Here is a 15,817-nt window from a genome sequence, read left to right on the forward strand (position 1 = left end):
CTTCAAATCAGCTGCTGTGGTACACATACTGAATGTCAATTTGGCACAATTTTCATTTTGAACAATGTGGACATCGTTAATATTAATTAAGTCTTTTGGTGAAAACCACATAATATAATGATCATCCATTGGGGGGAGGGGTAGTGACAACAGGACTTTTTAGGTAGTCATCATGGCAGCCATACTGGATGTATGATGGTCACCATTTTCATTTAGGATCAACTTGGTATCATAAGAAATCTATTGCTGAAAGCCCCATATTTAGATAGCCATCCAATTGGAAAGGAGTAGAGATAACAATATTTTCATGAAATGAATTTCCATTCAGGTGGACCAATAGGAAAATTTTTAAGATGGCAGCTACGTAAATACAATTTTTTAACAAATATGGGTAATTTGCTTAATGGACCCATTATTTTCATATCGAGACCACTCTTTATTCCAAATGCCCATCTTATCCTACATTTTGCAAAGGTTCATCTGTCTGTTTGCAGTTCATTCCGGTCTGCCTTAGTTCTGAGACCAAAAAGTCCAAAATCTGGACACAAAATTGGATTCCAACCACAGGCAAATTTAGGGTGGAAAATAATCGGGTCCAAAAAGTGAGATTTTTCCCTCTGTATTTTGTAGTGCAACTAAATTTCAAGATTATTTGGTATCATTGTAGAGCTCTACATCTGTCTACCTTTCTATAATACCACCCACTTTGGTGTATCAAACATGACATTGATGCTACAGAGCTTGGCAGTAGGCTACTACCTCCTGCCACGTAAACTCATTGCCAGGTTTTAATGTGTTAAGCTTGAAACTCGCACATTTTAAATACTGAAAATAATAATGAGGCAAGGTGATGTGATTAGTTTTCATGTCACAAATATCATACAAATATACAAATTTGTTGGGGTTTTATAACTACACAATCCAAAAGACCCCAAACTAACAGCTATCAAATAGACCACTCCGGTGGCCTAGTGTTTAGAGCATCTGCCTCGGATGCGGGAGGTTGCGGGTTCGAACACTGACCAAGTCATACCAAAGACATAAAAATGGTACTAGCAGCTGCCTCACTTGGCACTCAGTATTAAGAGGTTAGTGTTAGGATGGGTTGACCTTGTGTCAGGATAATGTGACTGGGTGGGACATGATGCTAAATGCCTGCGGCATGATGCCCCAGTGCTAGACATCACTATAAACAGCCACAATGCAGACATTGTATTGACATGACTGAAAAATTGCTAAAACTATGATAAAAATCTAAATCACACACACACACAATAGCTATCATAACATTGCAGAACACTGACAATCTAATTTACAATCAAGCCTGCCCATCTTTCATTCCTAATTTCTGTAACAGGACAGACACAGTACTTTTCAACAAGAATCCCTCAAAGTAGCTGACACTCTACTGGTTGAAAGTAAATTCCAGAAATTTAAGATAATACCATTTCTTCCTTTTAACTTTTGAGCATTGAAAGCATCTTTGAAATTCTTCAACAAGATTTTCAAAGCAGCTGCTCTGGTACACATAATGGACATCAGTTTGGCACCATTTTCATTTGGGCAAAGTGGGCATCATTTGAAGTAGTTTGGTGAAAACCCCATGTCATAATGATCATCTATTCAGGGGGAGAAGTGACAAGATCTTTAAGACCATTCAAAACTGGCATTGAAAAAAAAAAACAGTTTAGTCTTCTTCATAACACCTCCATTTATCCAACTACTATTTTGACAGAGTACATCATAATGAGAATGATTCAATGCAGGTTATTCAGACTGTCATTATCACAGCCATAGTGGATGTATGACTGGCACCATTTTCATTTAGGACCAACTTGGTATCATAAGAAGTCTACTGCTGAAAACCACATGTTGATACAGCCATCCAAGTGAAAAGGAGTAGATGTTAAACTATCTTCAAGATGTAACTTTCCATTCAGGTGTACCAATGGGAAAATTTTAAGATGGCAACTGTGGTGGCCATACTGGACATCCAAAACTGGACATCCAATCAGCACCATTTTTATTTAAGTTCAGCTGGACATCATAAGAAGTCTTCTGATGAAATACCAAATGAATGACTTTTACTTCAAGTAGGTTTGTGATAATTAGACTTTTAAGATGGTTCTCATGGCAGCATAATTGGATGTCGAATTGGAATCTTATTTCTTCAGGCCCAGCTAAACATCATAAGACTTTTCGTAAAAGCCCCATTCAGGTGTAGCAGCAATAACAAGATTCCCAAGATGGCCACTGTGGTGGCCAAACTGGATGTCAGCTCAGCACCATTTTCATCTTGAATCAACTAGGCACCATAAGACGTCTTGTAGTGAAAACCCAATGTTAATATGACGATCCATTCAGAAGGAGTAGCAATAACAAGATTTAAAAGATGGCCACAGAGGCAGCCATATTGGATGCGAGATTGGCACCATTTTCATTTTAGGCCAAATCAACACCATATGAAGTCTTCTGGTGAAAACCCCATGCTGATATGACCATCCATTCAGAAGGAGTAGCACTAACAACATTTTCATGATGGCTGTCATGGTGGCCATACTGGATGTCAGATCAGCATCATTTTCATTTAGAACCGAGTACATAATAAGTCTTGAAATGAAATCCATCCATTCAGAAGGAGTAGCAATAACAAGATTTCTCATATTGGATGTCCAAACAACAACATTTTGCATTTATTCTTAGAAAGAGGGATTTTGTTAACATAACCATTCACTTTCAAACATCATTACAACAATTTATGGTTTTATTATTTGCTTGTATGCTGATAGTAACATCATGCATTGGTCAAATGGTATCTGTTTCATTGTGTTTTTCATATTTTCACAAAAATGAACGATATCAGAAAACAACCTTGACCATACAGTGGTTTTTTTAAATCAACAACATAGCATTGTTCCTTATGTTTCTGATCTTCATGATTAAATATTTAGGCAAAATCTGCTATCACATAATATTTGGACTTTGTTTTCATTGAGTTATATATTTTCCTTAATCTTTCCACACAATTATTTATGAAAACAGACAAATCTAATGATGTGGTTCTTCACAGACAAAGAGATGTCCAACATTACTGGTTCACTTAAGGTTTCAAACTGATTTTATAAAGAAAATAAAACAATCTTCATTTTAACAAAAATTAAATAAGAAAGTACTTTTCACTGATTATATTCTTACTATTTACATATGATGTTTAAATTCTGAAGCAGAAGTTGGTAAATTGTCATCATCAAATAGTACACTAGTGCTAACTTTAGAAATCGGGTAGTGATATCTTGCTTGGGAAAGGAATAATTGTTAGTTAGCTATTAAAACATGCATGTAAACCTGCAAGAGTTTATCGATGTAATTAGTATCAACACTGCATACATTTCGCCCTTGGCTACAACACAACACCATCAGAAATTCATGGTCACGGGAGCATCTCAAAAGTCATAAACTACTGGGACTGTCATAGTACATCTAAAAATGAGCAGGGCAGAGTTGTTTTTGCTTTTCTAACAGAAGGCGGCAAAGTTCTGCTTTCTTTTGGTGACTTAACTTTCCCACATCACCTGGTAGTGTGACCCTGCAATTTATGTTATGTATACTTGCTACCTGTTTAAAGAATTCTCTTATTTTGTCACATATCACGTAACTTACTGGTTCAGGTAACATCTTTACTGACATCCTCAGCAAGAATCCTGATCAACTGTAAACATCTGATCAGTTCCATGATGGTTTTCACAACAGGATAGCAGGTGTGCCATGTGTAAACTGAATGTCATGCACAACTGTCTGGGGTTTTGATAAAAATGGAACACAAAATTTTACTCATGTAACAGTGAATGTGGACAGACATGGACGATTGTCTAGAAATTCGTAAATTTGTCAAATGTTGAATATATAAAAGCATTTAAGTTTTCTTTATTCAAATATAAAATCACTCCACAATGAACATCTTACTTTTCAATTTACTGAAAGTATTATGACAGGGCAAGTCGTTGATCATCACGTAACCAATCAGACAGACATATATCACATATAACAGTTGTGTGATAAAAACGAAATTTTTTAACATTATTTTTCCAACCAGCAAGACACTTTTAACATGTCAGAAATCAGAATATACAAGTTTGCACCAAACAGCCATAGTTTTATTTACTTGCAATGATAAAAAAATGCTATTGTAATCTTTTTCTGTTGATGAGTAATGCCCCATTTTTATCTCTCTGGAATGCAAAGCTTTTGAAAATGACAGAAGAATTTATAATTGAGAAACACATTTTATGTCAAAACTGTCTTTATTATCACATTAGCACATAACATATATATAAGTAATATATTAAATTTCTTAAAACAAAACTAGTCTCCCTTACTATAAGGTGGTTCACTCTAAGCAAAGTTTAATGTGAGCAAAGGTCACAAGAGAGGCTGTGTCCAATTCCACTAACTTAAGATCATTAATCCATTTAATTCTACATCAAATTCTGGCACATGTAGTCAGCCAAAACCATGTCTTATTTATGAGGAGATGCTACCCTATGAACCTAAATGAATTTACAGTTGACAGAACTTGTCGATATATGCCATGGTTCAAATGAAAAAAGCATGTGAATGGCTAAAATGAGAGAAACTGACATGCAACAAGTGTCAAGACTGTAGAGGACACATGATTATTATGAACTGTCTTCCTAGGTCAAAAGAACAAGCAATCTGATTAGTTCAGTTTCTTTTAGCTGCATCCAACCTAACAGTGGATTGGTAGAAACCATTTCAGTTAGCAACAGATACAAATGCCAAGGGTTAATGTTGAATTATATGGATCACCAAATTTCTTGGCTGTGTTATAATGGGATGTACACCAAACCTCCACTACAACTGTAAACCACCAACAAATTTATCTGAAACTCAAACAAACTTAAAAATTACAACAACTATGATTTTAAAAAATCCACTCCTGAACAATATAAAAGTACAAATGTATACCAAATCCAAAGCAGGCCAGTCCATGATCTAACCATGTATGTGTTTCCCACCTTCTCTACTAATACAAATAATAATCAGATAATTAGTTCTGAGGCTTCATAAGTTATTACACAGTTCCCATTCAATACTGATCTCTATCCAATAACATCAGCTATTCTCACATCATTCCAGACACTTCTTGTAATATGGAACCAGGCACACAGGGTTCACTGTGCCTTCCAGTGTCATGAATAAAAAATGAGAAGGAGAAACTTTTTCTGCTTCAATAGAAACACTTTAAAAATGCCACACTCATATATTTTCCTTTTGTCCTCAAGTCCTTCATATATCCACATCTTTTTTGCTGTATTCTTTTCTCAAACAGCAAAAGAATCCTTCATAGGTATCAATGTTGGATAGGAAATTCCACCTTTGGGATAAAAAAATTCCACAAATACTCAGCAAAGCCTCATGTCTGATGCAAAATTCTGACTCCGGTGAAACTGCATAAATAAAACTTTTTTTTTTTTAATATTCCTGGCTACAAAGCATAGGTTATAAATAAAATAGCACCATTTACAAATGTTGCAATATTTAGAAGGAGTGTATAATGCTTGGTTTGCACCAAATAAATTGGAGTAAACTTAGAGATGATGTTACAATGAAGATATACGAGAAAACTATTGAAATTAAACTGATAAAATAATAGACAGTTGTGATGCCATGTGTATGATGACACCAAACAAGCAAATTAAAGCGGCAATGCATGAATCAAAAGGCTTTCAATGGCATGTGATATGAGACAACAGTCAGGTCATGTAAGATAATTATGCTTCCCGCTGGCATCCTACAGTTGTAGCACATAATCTAATGAAACTGCACTAAGGGGAATTAGTCACAAGAGAGTATTTGTTTTCTATATTTAATTAAACCTTAATGCTTCTAGTTCTAATTACTGTCTCCCTGCACTTAGTTTGACCCTAGCTTATAAAGAATCCTAGAAGACTTCAAAGAAAGAATCCCCTAAAGATCCTTTGTAGAACTAAACTTAGGGTCTGATCATGTTAACTGCAGACCTTATCTGACCCTTACCAACATACCAAAATGCACAGAATTAAAATTCTATAACCATACTAAAGCCATATATCCACTCCTTTGCAACCTTTAATGTGCATTAGAATGTCCAAAAATGTAATATTAATTAGGAAATTACTTGTAAAATTTATCCTTATGAGCTAAGCAATTCCAAATGGTGCTTGTACTTATTACCTCTGTGAAATGTCACATGCAGTGATATCAGTTTCCAAGAATAGCCATTCGGACAAGGCGCCAGTGTAATGGCGTTCAGTGTAATCTTTACCGTGTTATTGTTCGAACTGAAAACCATGTACCAGGCGTTAAATTTGTTAATCTGAATATACATGTGCATTCCAATATTTTGTTACAGTGGTGCTTAAGCCTGCAGACTGTACAAATCATACTTGCATTTCATCACCGATATATACCCTGAATATTTTGAGATGAAAATTCCAAGGGAACTGCTAACCCCACCCCCACCTCGTTAAATAATGCCAATGAAGTAGCCTTATATTTTATTCATGTTTAAACATACACATAGAGAGGGATGTATGTAGGAAATAGACTATTTCTTATATTTTGTTTAGCGCACAAAATTACACTCTGCTTAGTTCATGTGACATGCATGTAGAATCTAGAAATGTTTTATATGCATTCCATGCATTTAAAAACAATGTATCAATTTTTTTTGTGTTATGATTGTTGTTGTTGTGGGGTTTAACGCCATTTTGCAGCACACGATAGGCTATACATGGCAACCAGTATTAATGGTGGAGGAAGAACCCGAGAAAACCCCGGAAAGAACCACCGACCCACAAGAAGCTACTGGCAAGCTTTCTCACATACCCACATTGGCTGAATCTTAGACTCGATCCGCCGCAGACAGAGGTGAGATGGCAGTGATCCGTAACAAAGAGCGCTTTAGACCACTCGGCCACTCAGGGCCCTTTTGTATTATGAATTAGTGATTTTATTAACCTTTTCTGATTCTGATGTGTTAATTGGTAACAAAGTTAAGAAAAGAGGAAAGAAAATGTACGTGTTTATTTCAATGACTTTTACAAACAAATCTTAATTTTGAATGAGAGTTTAGAACATATAAGAATGCATTATATTCGTCAGATTTATGGTGTGGAAAAGAGCAGGACTGGTTGATTATATTTATACTATGTGGATAATACATTTCCTTAATTAAAAGATATTTCCAATTAAATTTTGTCAGGAGGTATAATTTTCTACATGTATTGATGGAAACAGCAACACAAAAACTGCTGTCCCTAATGACAACAGCCACCATTAAAATAATACACATCTTACACACAAACGCTAACTGAAAAGAAAAGAAAGTAGATAAATAAATATTATTGGTTTCAACACATTAATTTAGGACACACACACACACATACATACCACTCAGGTGGCCTAGTGGTTAGAGTGCACGCCTTGGATGTGGGAGGTCATGGGTTCTATCCCCAGCCAAGTCATACCAAAAACTTATAAAAATGGTAATAACAGCTGCCTCACTTGATGCTCAGCATTAAGAGGCTAGTGTTAGGACTGGTTGGCCCTGGTGTCAGGATAATGTGACTGGGTGGGACATCGTGCTACATGTCTATAGCATGATGCCCCACTATAAACTGTCACACTGCAGACATCGCAACAATATGACTGAAAACTTGTTAAAGCTATGTTAAAAATCCAAACCACACATACATACATACATACATACATACATACATACATACATATATACACACATACATATATAATATGCACACAGGACAGTTTTACTAAATGAAGATTGGAAAACAATACAAAAGGATGACAAAGAAATAAAATGTACAAAATTATTAATGAAAAAACTCATATATTATATAGTTGAATAAATGAAAAAATTACAAAGTGAGGGATGTGCAAATAAAAACAACTTTATTTTTGCATATATGTCGCAAATTACAGCGTGTTACTAAGCGTCTCTCTGTGCTTTGTCCGCAAACAGTATGGTGGCAGCTGGGCACAATGATGTTATGGTCTATTTTAAGCACAGGGAAGATTTAAGTACAAGCACCATTAAAGTGTAACTACATAACTCTTATTTTAATCACTTCACTTTCATCTACTATTGAGGTACTAATATTACAACAAATAGTCACTAACTTAAATGATTGAGTATTAAGGGAAACTTGCTATTATGGATTTATTGATTTTAAGTTTGCAAACACACAACTGAGCCAATAAACAATCCTGCCAATATAACTGATAAATTAAACTTGAGTTATAAAGTCGACATTTGATTGTAATTTCATGAACCTCATGAGTGCCTTAGTGCTCACATGAGATGACACTGGTCACATGGCTGATGAGTCTTGAGAGCACAAGAAATGGAAGCCTCACTGTCAAGGGTGGGCATGTGATCACTAAGGTACTTATGGAGTTCATAAAATTACAATAAAATGTCAACTTGGCAAGTCTGATTTAATTTATCAATTTCACTTCCCCCATAAGTGCCTTGTGATCCCATGAGATTTCAGAGTGACTTCCATTTATGGAACAGATTAACAGGAAATAAAAAATAAAAAAATAAAAAAATAAAAACAAAAAACAGTTGTAGGTGTTGTTAGTAAACCAGATAACCCAAAGAAAACTACATCTATCTACATTATGAAATTCTGGATGCTGACAAGACCTATTGAATTCAGTCTTGTCTGTAATGAGTTTGTCATATAATTTTCTTGAAAATAAAAGATTGTACCTAATTGTGTGTCTTTGGCACAAGCTGCAGAAACAGAAGCATCCCTTGTGCTATGAGCCTGAAACACAGATGTATCAATACCAGACTTTCTCACAATGGTCTGTATCCAGACTGATATTGTGCCTTATGTAACTTTTATATGGGGGATGTGTGCTGATTAATAACTGTGTTTCAATTTTACAAATTTTAGTCCATTGCAAATAACAATGTAAAGAAACTACAACACAATTTTTTTCATACAGATAGGAGTCAAAACAAAGGGCTCCACATGGTGCCCTGGTGTAGATTGTTTCAGCAATGAAGGAATGTGTATTTACACATTGTTAACACCAAAAGTAATGCTATTTGTCTGCATAAGGTGAAGTGTCTGACACCCGTCATGAAAACAAAGCAAACTTCATAGTAAGGTTCTGCAAGGACAAGTGGTCATTGCATTGTAGAGACAGAAAATAGTTAAACACTAGGTACAAATCTCACATGCAAGAGGGGCCCCGAGTGGCCAAGTGGTCTAAAGTACTCTCCATTACGGATCACTGCCATCTCACCTCTGTCAGCGCTGGTTCAAGTCTCGGATTCAGCCAGTGTGGGTATGTGAGAAAGCTTGCCAGTAGCTTCTCGTGGATCGGTGGTTCTTTCCAGGGTTTTCCTGGGTTCTTCCTCCACCATTAATACTGGCCGCCATGTATAGCCTATCTTGTGCTGAAAAATGGTGTTAAACCCCACAATAACAACAACACACATGCAAGTACTTTGGAAATGAAGACTGGGCAATGAAGACTCCGCTCCTAAATCTCTTAAGTAAACCATTATTAATTAGAATGGTTTGAGAAGTAGGATGACTAATGATGAAACTGCATATCTAGCAGAACTATAACATAAACCTGTATCTAGAAATTCCAGTTACAAACTATAACGAAAGCCAATGGTATTTCAAGTGGATTAATGTCTTTAATTCGAAATTAACATCAACTTCTGGAAATGAATCCAATGTTTTTAGTTGATGTGCTCCATGAATTGATGATGATGAAAGCAGCCCTGTTTGGCAATCCCTGTCAGGTGATTTTCATCCAGATATGTCAAAAACACCGATCTTCAATTTTTGGAGAGGTGTTGTCACTGCAGTTTGTTTACCAAGTGCAGAATCTCTTGTGGGCAGGGCAGCATAACACAAAGACCGAATTCAGCATAAATAGGCAGCCTCACAGTAACGTACATGTGGCAACTATTATCCACTCGCTGGATATCCGACCTTATTTCATTGTTGTCAACTCATAAGGCACTTAGTATTGTTTACTATGAAATGTGTATTCTGAATTAGTTTTCTGAGGACACAAAGGCTGCATGGTATGTATTTTCATTCCTTCTTTTAATTTAACGATAGTACTTAAAGTTCATATGTACTGTATAAAAATGCCAGGTGTTAACTCGTGTAAGTTTCTTCAGTGAAAATGGCGCTATAGCATATGGAGTTAGTGATCATTCTTGGGACTGAAATTAATTGCGACAATTTTATTTTTTTTATTTTTTATTTGGTTTATTTTCTGATTTTTGTATTGTTGTAGAGGGAAAAAAAACACAAAATTTAGTGAAGAGGTGAATTCTTTCAAGTAAAGTAATTATTTCATCACAACAATATTCACAGGTGATACAAAAGAACATGTCTTCCATAGAGAAATGAAAATCGAAGACATAATGTAATAATTGGGAGTTCTCTGCAAAACTTGGGAGATATTATGAAATCGGGAGGTATGCAAAGAAGACCCCAAAAGTCAGGTTTTTTTTCTTCCCCTTGAAGGCCTTATAGTTCACAGGTATGGTGTAAGGTCGTTTACATGAAAGCAAACTACAACTCAGCTTTTACGGTATCAGCATAATTTTCGAGCATTATTTCTGAAACTTCATTATTGTATTTTTGTTAATATAAGTTTGCCTAAATAAATGCATTTAGAACTTATTGCATGTACCAAGTGCAGAATCTCTTGTGGGCAGGGCAGCATAAAACAAGGACCGACTTCAGCATAAATAGGCAGCCTCACAGTAACGTACATGTGGCAACTATTATCCACTCACTGGATATCCGACCTTTTTTCCTTGTTGTCAACTCATAAGGCACTCAGTATTGTTTACTATGACGTGTGTTCTGAATTAGTTTTCTGAGGACACATGGTCATGCACTTTTTAGTGTTGATATCTATTCAGTTTGGGGAGGTTGGCTTATATGCAAACGGGCTTATATGCGAAAATATACAGTATATGGATTTTTTGAGACAGACTCTCAGTAGTGTGTATAATGTGTATAATGTGATCCCCTGGTGAGGGAAGGGTCTCACTGCAGGTGACCAAATTAAGTAATGCTGTATAAATGTGAGAAATTTATCTCCATTTTAAAACCTAAAGAAAATAAACAGAAACAAAAAATATCTACTTAAATTATCATACATTACCACCACACACACACAAACACACACTCTATGAAATCAAAGAAAAGTACTTCTCTTTTGACTTGGTCTGTTAATAGTTCTCGTAAAAACACGTTAATTGAGCTCTGCAATCATCCACTGTCCAAATGCAATGTGGTGTTACTATGTCAACAGCTGCTCATACACACCAGAATGATGAATGTCGGTATGGTTGTGGCACTATATGCAAAGTATAAAATATCCGCCCTAGTTTTGTTGGGATATGTTTGATATACAGAGGTCTCATCCTCCCCAGAATCACAACAGCATTTTAAAATTTTGCCTTAAACAATTGGTCAAATTTCCAAACTACTCCTTACTTTATAATTCCAGCTGCATAAATAATCATGTTTGCATTTTATTTATGGAGTCAAATCTGACTTGAAAGAAAGTTCACCACAGACCACTAACTACCTAATAATCTATAATAAACACTCATTCAAGGCAACAAATTGTAACTGCTATTAGTATTACTGCCTCAACATGCATCTCTGATTTACCTAACTTGGGTTGTTCCACTTTTGTGTATTTTACCTATGCAAATTAGCTTATTTGTTGAGGAAGATCATTTATGAAAGAAAAACAAATTGGTCCAAGTAGAGATTCTTGTGGCACACCACAGTTAATTCTTTTATTTTCAGAAAAATGTTCATGTAAAGTCCCTTTCTGAAATATGTCATTCAAATATGAAGTAAACCATTTGCAAGTTGTGTCACTACATTGGTAGATTTTTACTTTTTCTAGAATATCATGATCAACAGAATCATATGCTTTTTAAAAATCAAACCATCACACTCAAACTAACTTTCTTTCATGTAAAGCCAGCAACCATGTGTCAATCATTGATATAAGAATAATTTTGCCTAAAACCAGATTGACTATTATGGAAAAGTTAGTGGGCATGGAGATAACGCACACAAAAAATGTGAGTTTCCAGTAAGCCAACTGTCTCTGTTTCTCACTAGCACTTTTTTCCTCCATGGTCAAAAAAAACAAGAAACAAATAAAAATAAAAAAAGTATTCCCGAAATTGATTTTTGCATCTAATTGAGCTGGTTTTGCCCAGTACTTGTACGCACTTAGTACTGGTATATTATGATCAAAGAGTTGGAAGGATAGAAATTGTCAGAAAATTTTTAAGTGTTTTTTTCTACCCTGCTTTGTGGAGTGGAGTTATCTTAGCAGTTTTTCATAATTGTGGAAATTTACCAGTCTTCTGACTATGATTACATTCGTCTCTGCAATAGCAGGTGATGTTGCCTTAAAAGCCTCAGGCCTATCACATCAAGCCCTGTTGATTTGTTAGTGTCAGTGTTTTGCACATATTTTAAACAAAAGTTTAATAATAAAATACAATCTATCATCTTCTGATGACCTCTCAGCACAAAATCCTTGGAGACACAAGTGATCTGATACAACTTTAGGTTCTTTAAGGTTTGAGGCCACATTCACAAAAAAATCAATTAAGCAAACAGGCAATTTGTAATTGGTTATTTGTGCATACACAATCAATGTTCAGAGATAGAATATCAGTTTTGTTCTTGGATTTTCAAGCTCCTAATTCATTAGTCTCCAAGTTGCTTTAGGGTTTATCTTATTTTCATCAATAAAACTTCTTGATACTTTGTCTTTTTTGCAGTCCTAATCATATTTGTTACTTTATTTCTACAAATTTTATACTGTTCACAACATGAAGCTTTCAAGTAGCCTCTTAATAGCATCTAATATCTCTGAATTAATCCAGCCTGGTTGATGATGTTTTATTCTTTGCATTTTTAATGGTGCATGTTCATTGACTACATTCAAACACGTGTGTCAGTGTATCTAAGATATCTTCTAGGTCATCAAATATTGCCACAGTATCCCATGGAATCTGTTCCAAGTCCATCATAAGGATGGTTGTTGTTGCTGTTGTTGTTGTTGGGTTTAATGCTATTTTTCAGCACAAGATAGGCTGTGCATGGCAGCCAGTATTAATGGTGGAGGAAGAACTCGAGGAAAGCCCTGGAAAGAACCACCGCCTCACGAGAAGCTACTGGCAAGTTTTCTCACGTACCCACATTGGCAGAATGTGAGAATCAGAGCAAATGGAGGTGAGATGGCAGTGATCCATAACGGTGAGCGCTTTAGACCATTTGGCCACCAGAAAGTTGGTGCTGTCATTTCAAAAGGTTCCTTAAAATCAGGCCCAGTTGTGACATATCTATTCATGTAGTATATCCTTGTTTATATCACAAAGAATGTAATATTCTCTGTCGTCAACAGAATTTTTTCAATTTCAAATTCAATATGCATTCCAATTTACATGGGATGTAGGTGGCCTGTATACGAAAGCCTCAAAAATAGGGTATGGAATTTTGTGAATAAATCTGTATCCAGACAGACTCAATTTCATTCAGTTCTAGATTTTCACATTATTTTGCTATTATACCATATCTAACATAAACCAAAAGTCCACCATCTACTGTTTTCCTGTTTTTGTGGAAAGGTACATCATAATTATTGACTAACAACAAGTTGTATAAATGATTCTCCTTTAACACATTAACCCCTGGTGACGAGTTTAAGTGGCAGGAGGTAGTAGCCTACTGCTGAGCTCTGTAGCGTCAAGGTCATGTAAGATACACTAAAGTGGGTGGTATTATAGAAAGGTAGACAGATGTAGCTCTACAATGATACCAACAAATCTGGAATTTCTAGTTGCACTACAAAATACAGAGGGTAAAACCTCATTTTTTGGACCTGATATTTTTCTACCCAAAATTTGCCCGTGGTAGGAATCGATTTTGTGTCTGGATTTTAGACTTTTTGGTCTCAGATCTAAGGCAGACCAGTATGAACTGCAAACAGACAGAAGAACCTTTGCAAAAAGTAGGATAAGATGGGCATTTGGAATAAAGAGTGGTCTCGATATGAAAATAATGGGTCTGTTAAGCAAAATAAAATTTAAAAAAATAAAAGAACTCCAACTTTTACCCTTCTGCTCATGCACGAGGCAATTAGCCAATGAAAAATGATGTTTCTAACACAACTAGGCAGTATGTTATTGGAAGATCACCTGAAAGTTGGTGTTTTAGGATTTATTCAGAAATAGCTTTCAAAATGTGTTTCCTACTCAAATTTCAGACGAAAACGACAAAAACCTCTAGGGGTTAATGTGTTAACAATATTTCAGAAATTTCAAAGATAGGTACATTATTTACTAGTGATGTAAGTAAAAGTCTTACTTGATCTATTTTGTTCCTAATACCTTGCATATTTATATGTTCTATAGTAATACCTTTTGTTGTTGTTGTTTTAGGGTTTAACGCCATTTTTCAGCACACAATAGGCTATGCATGGCAGCCAGTATTAATGGTGGAGGAAGAACCCAGGAAAACTCCAGGAAGAACCACCAACCCACAAGAATCTACTGGCAAGCTTTCTCACATACCCACATTGGCCAAATCCTAGACTTGAACCCACGCAGACAAAGGTGAGATGGCAGTGATGCGTAATGGAGAGCGCTTTAGACCACCTGTAATACCTTTTGTATTTATCCCCAAGTTCAAGATATTACTTCTTGATGGGGCCCTCAAGGAGATATCATTACTTAAAAGTAAATTAATGTTAGATGCATCTGTATGATTTTTGTCATGATTCATATTGTGCTCGTAAGTCTGCACATTGCAAGATATTTCCAGATTGCTGTAGTCACATTTATCAACATAAGTATTCTTGCCAGTAGTAATAGAGGTATTACCATCCCTAGTAATGACATTACTGGTAGTGTTCTTATGGTCAGTGTCATTGCCTAACCCCTGTTGTCCATTAGTATAATGGATTTTTAGCCTTGTAATCGAGAAAATGACAAACCCAGCATCTAAAGTTCCTCTCATGGTGATATTGGTATCTAGAATGGTTGGCTCCACCACATATATTGCATCCCATGATGTATTGTGCCTGTTTGTTCCAATGTTTGCTTTACACCTTTTTTTCTGCTATGAACAGTTCGACCCTTTCTTCTACATGTTATGTCACTGAAACTTCTGACAATGTTGACCACTTCTTGAATATTCATAACAAGTGTTCCAGTACATTTATATAATATAAATGGACCATGGCATTTTGGCCATAAAGTTTCCTATCGAAATAACCATCTGTAAGGCAGTCATCATAGTTGCACACAACCTTCTACTTACACTGTCTTGCCAAGTGGCAGATAGATTCATTTGTCATCAAATATTACCACAGTATCTTCTCTTGGAATCAGTTCACATAATACAATTTCACACTTGGCATTTTGGGAATGAATTTAATGTAACATTTGATCACAGACTTCTTCAACTAACTTCCATTAGCAGCATTATTTTCATCTGTTTAGATCAAAACTGGAGAATTTTCTGATGTTAAACAGCTTGATTTCTTCATATATCATCTCCACAAGTACACCAGAAACAGCTTAGTATTTTTTAAAAACATTTTTCCTAAGTCCTTTCATATTTATGGTTTGTAGAAATAAGCTTCCTATCAAAAGAATATTGTGTTCTACACAAGATTATTGGAAACTGTGTTTTAATAAATT

At 35.5% G+C, this 15,817-nt stretch overlaps 1 protein-coding gene across 3 annotated transcripts in view; it reads right to left on the minus strand.

Annotated features, from left to right (window-relative positions):
* LOC149801612 (furin-like protease kpc-1) overlaps nucleotides 1-15,817 on the minus strand; it is a 237,224-nt gene that overhangs the window by 177,339 nt on the left and 44,068 nt on the right. The gene's annotated exons all lie outside the window — the stretch shown is intronic.

The sequence above is a fragment of the Sinohyriopsis cumingii genome, chromosome 4 (assembly GCF_028554795.1).
Source record: "Sinohyriopsis cumingii isolate HCF-2022 chromosome 4, ASM2855479v2, whole genome shotgun sequence".
In the NCBI taxonomy this organism is placed as follows: domain Eukaryota; kingdom Metazoa; phylum Mollusca; class Bivalvia; order Unionida; family Unionidae; genus Sinohyriopsis; species Sinohyriopsis cumingii.